This window comes from Vitis vinifera, chromosome 18 (assembly GCF_030704535.1).
Source record: "Vitis vinifera cultivar Pinot Noir 40024 chromosome 18, ASM3070453v1".
In the NCBI taxonomy this organism is placed as follows: domain Eukaryota; kingdom Viridiplantae; phylum Streptophyta; class Magnoliopsida; order Vitales; family Vitaceae; genus Vitis; species Vitis vinifera.
Window position 1 is genome coordinate 14,038,119 of NC_081822.1, and position 8,507 is coordinate 14,046,625.

The 8,507-nt window shown below is 31.8% G+C and overlaps 1 pseudogene; it reads right to left on the reverse strand.

Annotated features, from left to right (window-relative positions):
• Positions 1–269: 269 nt before the first annotated feature.
• On the reverse strand, positions 270–7,525 carry LOC100266781 (probable LRR receptor-like serine/threonine-protein kinase At3g47570; annotated as a pseudogene).
• Positions 7,526–8,507: the final 982 nt, after the last annotated feature.

Sequence of the window (8,507 nt, forward strand, 5' to 3'; positions counted from 1 at the left end):
TTGAAAGTTGTGAAGAACTCCCATATTGCTTTTGTGTGAATCCCATGGTTGATGTTTTTTTTTATTTAAGAATTTTACATTTGCAGATAGACCAAGATGCTTTTGTTTTGCTGTTAACACATTTCCAAACAGTTCAGATAAAATGTATCAAGAAACATCAGCCATAGAAACATCCATATTTTCAGTCTGCAGATTAGGAACTTGCAGCTTTAATTAATAGGACATAAAGTTGAACATAAAAATCCTGCACTATCATGAAAAAATATAGCTCACAAATCCAGTAGAAAAGCTTTAATATCATGCAACTTTGTCAATGCTTCTCTCATGATTAAACGATCTGTAGTTGAATGAGCAGCACACGACAAACCAACATGTATTATGGCAGTAGTACACTCTTCAGTTTTGATTTGCGAATGGGACGAAGTATTGCTGCTATTAATGATGCTGTTAAAGTCACCAGAAGAACTAGTGAAGGTGCTATAGTCTGTACAAGCATCATTGTTAAAAAGCCGTTTGTCAGCCATATCTAAAAATTGATTTATGAGCAGAGCGGATGCCAACTTATGCTGATCTAAACCTTCCTGAAACATTTCATCTGTGGGTTTCTTTGCTGTGAATATCTCAAGCAGCAAAATTCCAAAGCTGTAGACATCCCTACTTGTTGAAATCCTTCTACCTAAACCACACTCTACAACAAAATAACAGCACATTAGAGTAATGAAGACCCACACTCAAAAAATTGTACTACTAATCATAAAGGGAAAACAATGATTTGGACAGTTTAAGTTGTGTGTGGTGCCTGGAGCAATGTAACCAATCGAGCCCTTTAGTCCAATTGTGCTGCTTTCATCCTCTGATGGATTCTTCCAAAGGAACCTTGCCAGTCCAAAATCTCCCACATGGGCTCCCATTTTATCATCTAAAAGTACATTTGCAGGTTTCAAATCACAATGGACAACAGGTGGATCAGTCATGGTGCAGATAATCCTAAGCTGAAGCTACATCTATTGCAATATTTAGTCTCTGGATCAGAGTCGAAGTTAACCCAGAATCGGTATCTTCTGGATACAGCCATTTCTCCAGGTTACCGCTGGACATGAACTCCATAACCAAGGCCTTGAATTCAACCCTCCTTTTGTCAATGCTTGAGCATGAAGTGATAACCTTCACAAGGTTTCGATGCCGAATGTTCCTCAACACTTCACACTCTGCATTGAAATTCTCAGAAGCTTCACCTTGTTGTAAGTCGATAATCTTCACTGCAAAAATGGTGTTGACCCCTATAGACCCTCCATTTTGTCCTCCTAACACATGTCCTTTACAGCAATTCCCTGATGACTCATTAATACTCGCGTAGCCTATCTTTTCTAAGTCATCTCGGAGACTTCGGTTGAGGGATTCATTTAACCGTATTGTAACTTTTGGCAGCCCTGATTTAAACTTAGGCCCATTAAGGCACTTTAAGTTCACTTAGACCCACTTAAACACTTTAAGTTCACTTAGATACACTTGAGCACCACCTTAGGCCCACTTAGGCACCTTAATTTCCCTTAGATACACTTAGGCCCATTAGACACCACCCTAGACCCACTTAGGCACCACTTTAGGCCCACTTAGGTACATTTGGGTTCATTTAGGCACACTTTGACTTTTTCTAGGCTCATTTAGGTATGGTTAGCATGTGCTTTATTTTCTTATTTTACTTATTTATTTATTTATTCATTTATTAGTTTTATTCATTTACTTATTCACTTTTTCGGACAATTGCATGAGAATCGAGATTTTTGTTTTTTTATTGCATGAATTGTTATCTCATATATATTCATATATTTACTTTACTTTAATTGTAGGAAATTGCTTAAGCTTCGTATTTTAATTCACTTAATGTATTTGATATCTTAGTTTTAATTGCATAATTTTAATCTTAAATTTGAAATTTTCAACTACATGATTTTTTGTTTTATTTTATTTATTTATTTTTTTTTTTATTTTACCATTTACTTTCTATTTCAGAGGGAGGAAAGACTTTTCTTTTGGCAAGGTGGTCCAATCATCATGCTGCAGATTGAGAATGAATACGGGAAGGTTGAAAGCTCATTTTGATCAGCGAAAGAAAACCTTTGCTGTTGTTCCTTCCAGGACTGCGGAGAAAGGAGTTGAATGTGGGATTGAAGGAAGCTTACCAAAGCGGTTTGGCATGGAAAATGGAAAGTGTAGCATGTATGTGGACAACGGGGAGGGTTGTATTCAGAATGAAAAAGAAAATTTTGAACGTAATGGAGAAGACGATTATGGGAGAGTGGGCGATAAAAGGAATGAAAGTGCAGGAAAATAAAGAGGGAGGCTTCCGTTCTGCAAAAAAAAAAAAGAAAGAAAGAAAGAAAAGAAGAGTTGGACAGCGTGAGAGAGAAGGATTTTCTTATTTTCAGAGGGTCATCGGTCGACTGCTAATTAAGGATTTTTTTAAAGGAGCACGGGACTGCTACTGATTTGATTTTGGCATTACGCTCAGCCCACTGTCGTCTAACAAAAAAAAACTTCACGCAGAAATCTGGAGCTCTCAAAGTTGGACCAGCCGCACCATTTTGAGATTTTCAGGACGCATCAGAGGGAAAGAGGAAGGTGATCTGGAACAGCCGCATCCTGGAGAGATTTTTCCAGTACAGCCGCATGCTGGAGAGATTTTTCCAGTACAGCCGCACCATTGGAGGTGCAAGGTAAAGCCGCACCCTTGAGGGAATTTCCGGAACAGCCGTACCGGTGAAGGAAGGAAAGAAAGCTGATTTCCGGAGACAATTTTGGGTCCAGTCCCTCTCATCGGAGACACCATAGTCGCACCAGAATTTTAAGGAGAGATTCTTCCGTCCTGATAGGTACAGATCGATTCCGAAGCGTGATCCTCCATTGCCCGTGCTGCCGCAACACTTTGCGCCGTACCCAAGCATCTCCGGCAACATCTTATGACCATTGGAGATCCGCACCAGCTTGTTAATCCCGCCACCTAAACACCACAGCTGCACCAGATTTTCAAAGGAAATTCATCTCCACTAACACGCAGCACTTTGAGGATTTGCAGTACATAGGTATCCACCACACTTGGAATTTTATTTTTTATTAAAAAACCCTACTAGTGGAAAGTAGCCTCCACGTTTTGAAAAGGCATTTAGAGAATTTGTTGTGCAAGGGTATCACTACACTATGCATCATTGGAATTGTTTTTTTTTTATTAAAAAAATCCTACTAGTGGAAAATGACCTTCACGTTTTGAAAAAGGTGAACTAATTCATCCCATTTCAATTTTGCTCCATGAAACATTCAATTCGATTCATACTTTGTTTAGGATTTTATCTATTGTTTAGGTTTAATTATTTCCAATAGCATTACATTCATGATGTCAATTTGCTAAATTTAGCTTTAAATTATTCCTATTTGACCTATGCATTTTCAAAGTTTATTTTATTATAAATTCATGTTTAATCTAGACATTATTTATTTATTTATTTATTTAATTAATTTTTCTTATCTAAATAAATAAATTTTTATTGATTCATTATTCTAGCTTGAAGATTATGATTTTTGTTTAACGTAGTTACAATTTATTATTCTTAGTTTGACAAATTAGATTTTTAAATATTGGTTTGGGCAATTTTTGTTGATAATTGAAAGGTTAGGATTTTTTAAGAGTTTGGGAAATTCATGATGATGGTTTAAAATTTAGAATTTTGATTAGCATTATCTATTTTTTTTATTTTTTTTCTCAATTAGGAAATTCATAATTTCATTTAATTTAGTTTTAATTTATCTTTTAGTTTAGATGTTATTAAAATTTTAGTTTATTATTTCAATTGATTCCATGCCACTCTTTTCATATCCAAAGGTTGTTAATTTTAATTCATGATTCATCCTTTTAGTTTTAGAATTTAAGTTGGTTAATTTATTTCGTTTCGTGTTGATATATTCGTGTTTTAATAAATAAATAACTAATATATACTCTAGTTTTGATTGATCCTGTTTTAGTTGATTTTTTTTAGAATTTTAATTAGTTTGATCGATTTTTTTTTTTTTTTTGTGGAATTATTATTATAGTGTGTTGTTTGACTAACATTACTAGCTCTAGTGTGAATCTCTTTAAATATGGCAGCATTTAACTTTTATATATATGGTTTTCATGTTACAATGAAGGTTTGATTGGTTTTTTAGTGGAATTATTATTATATTGTGTGGTTTGACTTTATTTACTAACTCCAGCATGCATTTTTTGTTTTAATATGGCAGAATGAAAATTGTGTTTAGGTTTAGTTTGGTATATTATATTAAATTCATAAAATACAAATTCATGTAATTTTACTTTTGAAGAATAAAAAAAATAATATAGTTTGATCTTTATTTAGTTTAGTTGTGATTCATTTAATTATTAGTTGTTTATTTATTTATTTGCTACTAATCTAATGCTTTGTAACTTATTTACTTATTTAATTATTAATGAGATTGAACCTATGGGTTAAAAATTCAGTTTAAAATAAAAATAAAAAAATCTATTAAAGATGGTTTGAATTGGCTTTAGGTTTAGTTAAAATTATAGTTTGTTGAAATAATTTATTTTTATGTGTTAAGTATTATATTTTAAACTTGCCTTAATTAGTGATAAAAATGTTTGTTAAGCTCAAATTTATTTTACTAACGTAGGTTTATTAAAAAAAAATTATTTAATTCCTTGAGTTTGTATTTCGGTTCATTTATATTTTATTTTATTCATATTTATTTGTCTGTGTCATCAACTTATCCATTTGATTATGAGTTTAATTTTATAGGTTAGAAATTTAGTCTCAAGTAGTTTTATAATTTAATTTGTGGTTAAGGTAAAATTTTAGTTTGTTAAAATAATTGATCATGTGTGTTAAAAATTTAAGTTTAGATTGACTTTAATTAGTGTTTAATTCATTTTAACCTTAGATTTCATCTTTATAACGTAAGTTTATTTAGAAAATTGATTCCATTAATTCATGTTTTTTTTAATTAATTATATTATTTATTTATGTGTTGTCTATTTATCCATATGTCAATAAAATTAATTCTATAGGTTAGAGATCTCGTTTTAAAATATATTATGGTTAGTGTTTTTGTTTAACTTCAGGTTTAGGTGCTCTTGTAAAATTTTTGTTTGTTAAAATAATTAATATTAAATGTTAAATATTTGATTTTAGACTTGCCTTTATTAGTGTTAAAAAAAAAAATTTTTAAGCCTAGATTTCATTTTAATAATGTAAGTTTATTTCGAAATTAGATTCCCTGAATTCATATTTTGTTTTAGTTTCATTTCGTTTAAATTGATTCATTTTAATTATTTTAGGAGTTTGTATAATTTTAGGTCATTAATAAAATCAATTCTATATTTGAAAATTCATGCCTTTAGTTTACTCTGATTTAGTTTCACACATCTATTCGATTTAGGTATTTTATATAATATTAGTTCATTAATAAAGTTAATTCTATGTTTGAAAATTATTGTTCATGCTTTGATTTAGTTTGGTTCATTTTAATCAATCTAGATGTGTTTGTGTGTTTAATTGATCTCATGCTAATTCTTGATTGTTATTCTTAATGGATGTGTTTCTTGAATATTCGTCATTAATTCTTGGTGGGTATCTCGTTAGTTTATTTGATCTAAGTTTGAATAGTTTATTGCTTTGGTAGCCTTTGGTAAAATTTACTTGTCAGAGGCCATCGAAAAATAGTGAAGATTGGCCTCCATTCTCATCACTTCAATTTTCTCGATTGTCAAAAATTCTACTTTGTGATTTTGTTCTCTTTTGTTTTGCTTGGTATTTTGATTCATATGTTTTATTGTTTTTAAATTAATTTCTTTTATTTTTAAAACATAACACTATTCTCAAAAGATCCCTTTAAAAATCCATTTCAAAAATTCATTTAGGGTTCTTAAAATCAAAATCTCATTCCCTTTAGAAATCCATTTCAAAAATTCATTTAGAGTTTTTAGAATCAAAATCTCATTTTCTCAAATAATGTGCAACCATGTTTTGATCGGTTCACATCTTTCTTAAATTTCAAATAAAATTATAGTTTTGAGTAAGACATTAATACAAGCTTGTGGTCTCAAACAAATGGGATAATTCCAGGCTAGATTTGTATATATCAATCGGGGAATTGGTGAAACCCCTACATAAGGAAATTTTTCAAAACTCATCTTTGTTGCCCCTTTTCCTATTTGATGAACTCATGTCTATTTATTTTTTAGGAATTATATAGAAGATATAAGTGATAATTGATGGTTTCGTATACTGTGATAATTTTTTTCTATGCTAATTAGATAACAAGCATGCTAGGACTTCTTATTTTATTGTTTGTTATCTAACCTCTCATGTCTTGTGGTAGCACATTACAAGTTATCTATGTGTGGACCCCGCATTTCAGCTCATGCGTTTCCCACTCGATGGCGAGCTCGATTTTTATTTGAAAAATTGATTTTTATTGATTATTTGAAAATGACTTGGAGTCACCACTTATTTTTGTTTTATTTTAAAAGGATAAACAAAATAAGAAAGAAACCCCTAAGTGCGACTCCTTATTTTGGAAAAGGTGATCTACGAAAAACCGGATCGAGTTCGGGGGTCAGGTTACTTATTGGGAAGGTACGATAAAGACCGTAGCACCCCTCTAAGTCCCTAAAGGTCGGGTCTCTACTAATGAGATGAAGCTGACATGGCAATCAATGAGGAAATCAATGAATACTCGAATCAATCATGCACATATGAGAGTCAGAAAATGCATATAAACTAACCAGAGTGGGAATGAGTGTATACTTGAGCAGTGAGCCACTATGCGCTATCAAGAGAGAGGGTTAGTGCAAAATAAAGAGCATAAACATAGCTCACATGTCACTAAATCGAGTACAAAATCATCAAAGGCACGCATGACACTTCACTCAAAATTCATTTTTATTTTAAAGAAAATTTATTTGATGTTAGCCCCCACCAAAGCCCATTCATTTTGCACGAATCAATTCCATAAATCCCATCACCTGAGAATTACGAAATTTGATTTTTGGCTTATTTTAAAACGTTTTAAAATCAGAGAAGTTATGAAAGTTGCATGCCGAAGAGAGATGGCAGCAAATTTTATTAAAAACACAATTTTGGAACCTAAAGAATACCTAAGGATGAAAGATGGAAAATATTGAAATTATTTGAAAATTGATGTTTAAAAAGTTATTTGCAAGAAAGGAGTCAGAAAATTATTTTCTAAGCCAAAAGATTGATGGAATGGGAGGTGACATGTGGCATAGGAGTGACTAAGCAAGCCATGCAGACTAGAAGCGTAAACTTGGGGCACCTGGAGCACTGACTACATATTATTCCATCTCTGCCTGTGAAGAGGATCTCTCGTAATTTCCTGTATGTCCCTAATACCCTTTCCCAAGCATGAACACATGAGTAACTCGATCTGTTGCTAATATTGCTGGAAAACTGTAGCGACCATTCTTCCCTTGCATCAACATCTCAGCCATGTAGGCTTGATCTTCAGCTCACTTAGTGTCCTAAATCCCTGGGGAGTTCGATGGATCTATGCAGACAGTCTGAATGATGAGCTGCTGGCGATATGTAGCAAGATTTCCATGGATTTCTAGAGGCAATGAAGAGCTTCTGCTACAATTTTGAATCTGATGGACTGCTGAATATGGTGTCGAGGTCATAGTTCAAAGTCGCGGTATCGGTCATTGACTCGGGAGGTCCGGAGGCACATCGGTATCGGTATCTCGGATCGGTATCGGGTGATATGCAAAAAATTCTAATTTAAGAGCTCAAAATAATTTTAAAAATTTATAAAAATTATTAAAAAATTAAATACAAATAAGTAGAGTAAAAAATTAATAAAATAAACTTTTATTATATTAAAATTATTCAAATTATAATAAAAACATATTTTTGGGATGATTTATAATAATATTAAAAATCTTTAAAAATATTTTAATTTAATCACTTGATGATAAATATTTTTTATTGAAGATGAAAATAATAAAAAGTAAATTTTTTTAATAAAAAATTATTTAAATTAAATATTTTGAATTTTTTAAAAAATATTTTCAATTATTAAAAAAAATAAAACCATAATTCATCTTTAAAAAAATAAATATAATTTTTCTTATAAAATATATTCATTAATTTTAATTTGTATTTCTTATTTATTTGATATAAGCCTATTATTTATTATTTATTATTTATCATTATAATTTTTATCAAATTATTTAATACCCATATCCCCACCAAATACTCATAATCTAATTAAAAAATAAAAACATATTATTTAAAACCTAAATCCTCATCACAGATACCCATAACCCTCGGTCATCAAAGATACCCATTTCATTGAGAGGGCGGCGTCAATGGCTGAGCTCCTAGCGCGACTGGGTGAGTCGCAGGTGGTGCAGGCGATTGGGGCGCGAGCGGGCACGAGGTGCGGGGCTGCGTCACGCCTGACGCCAGGCCGCT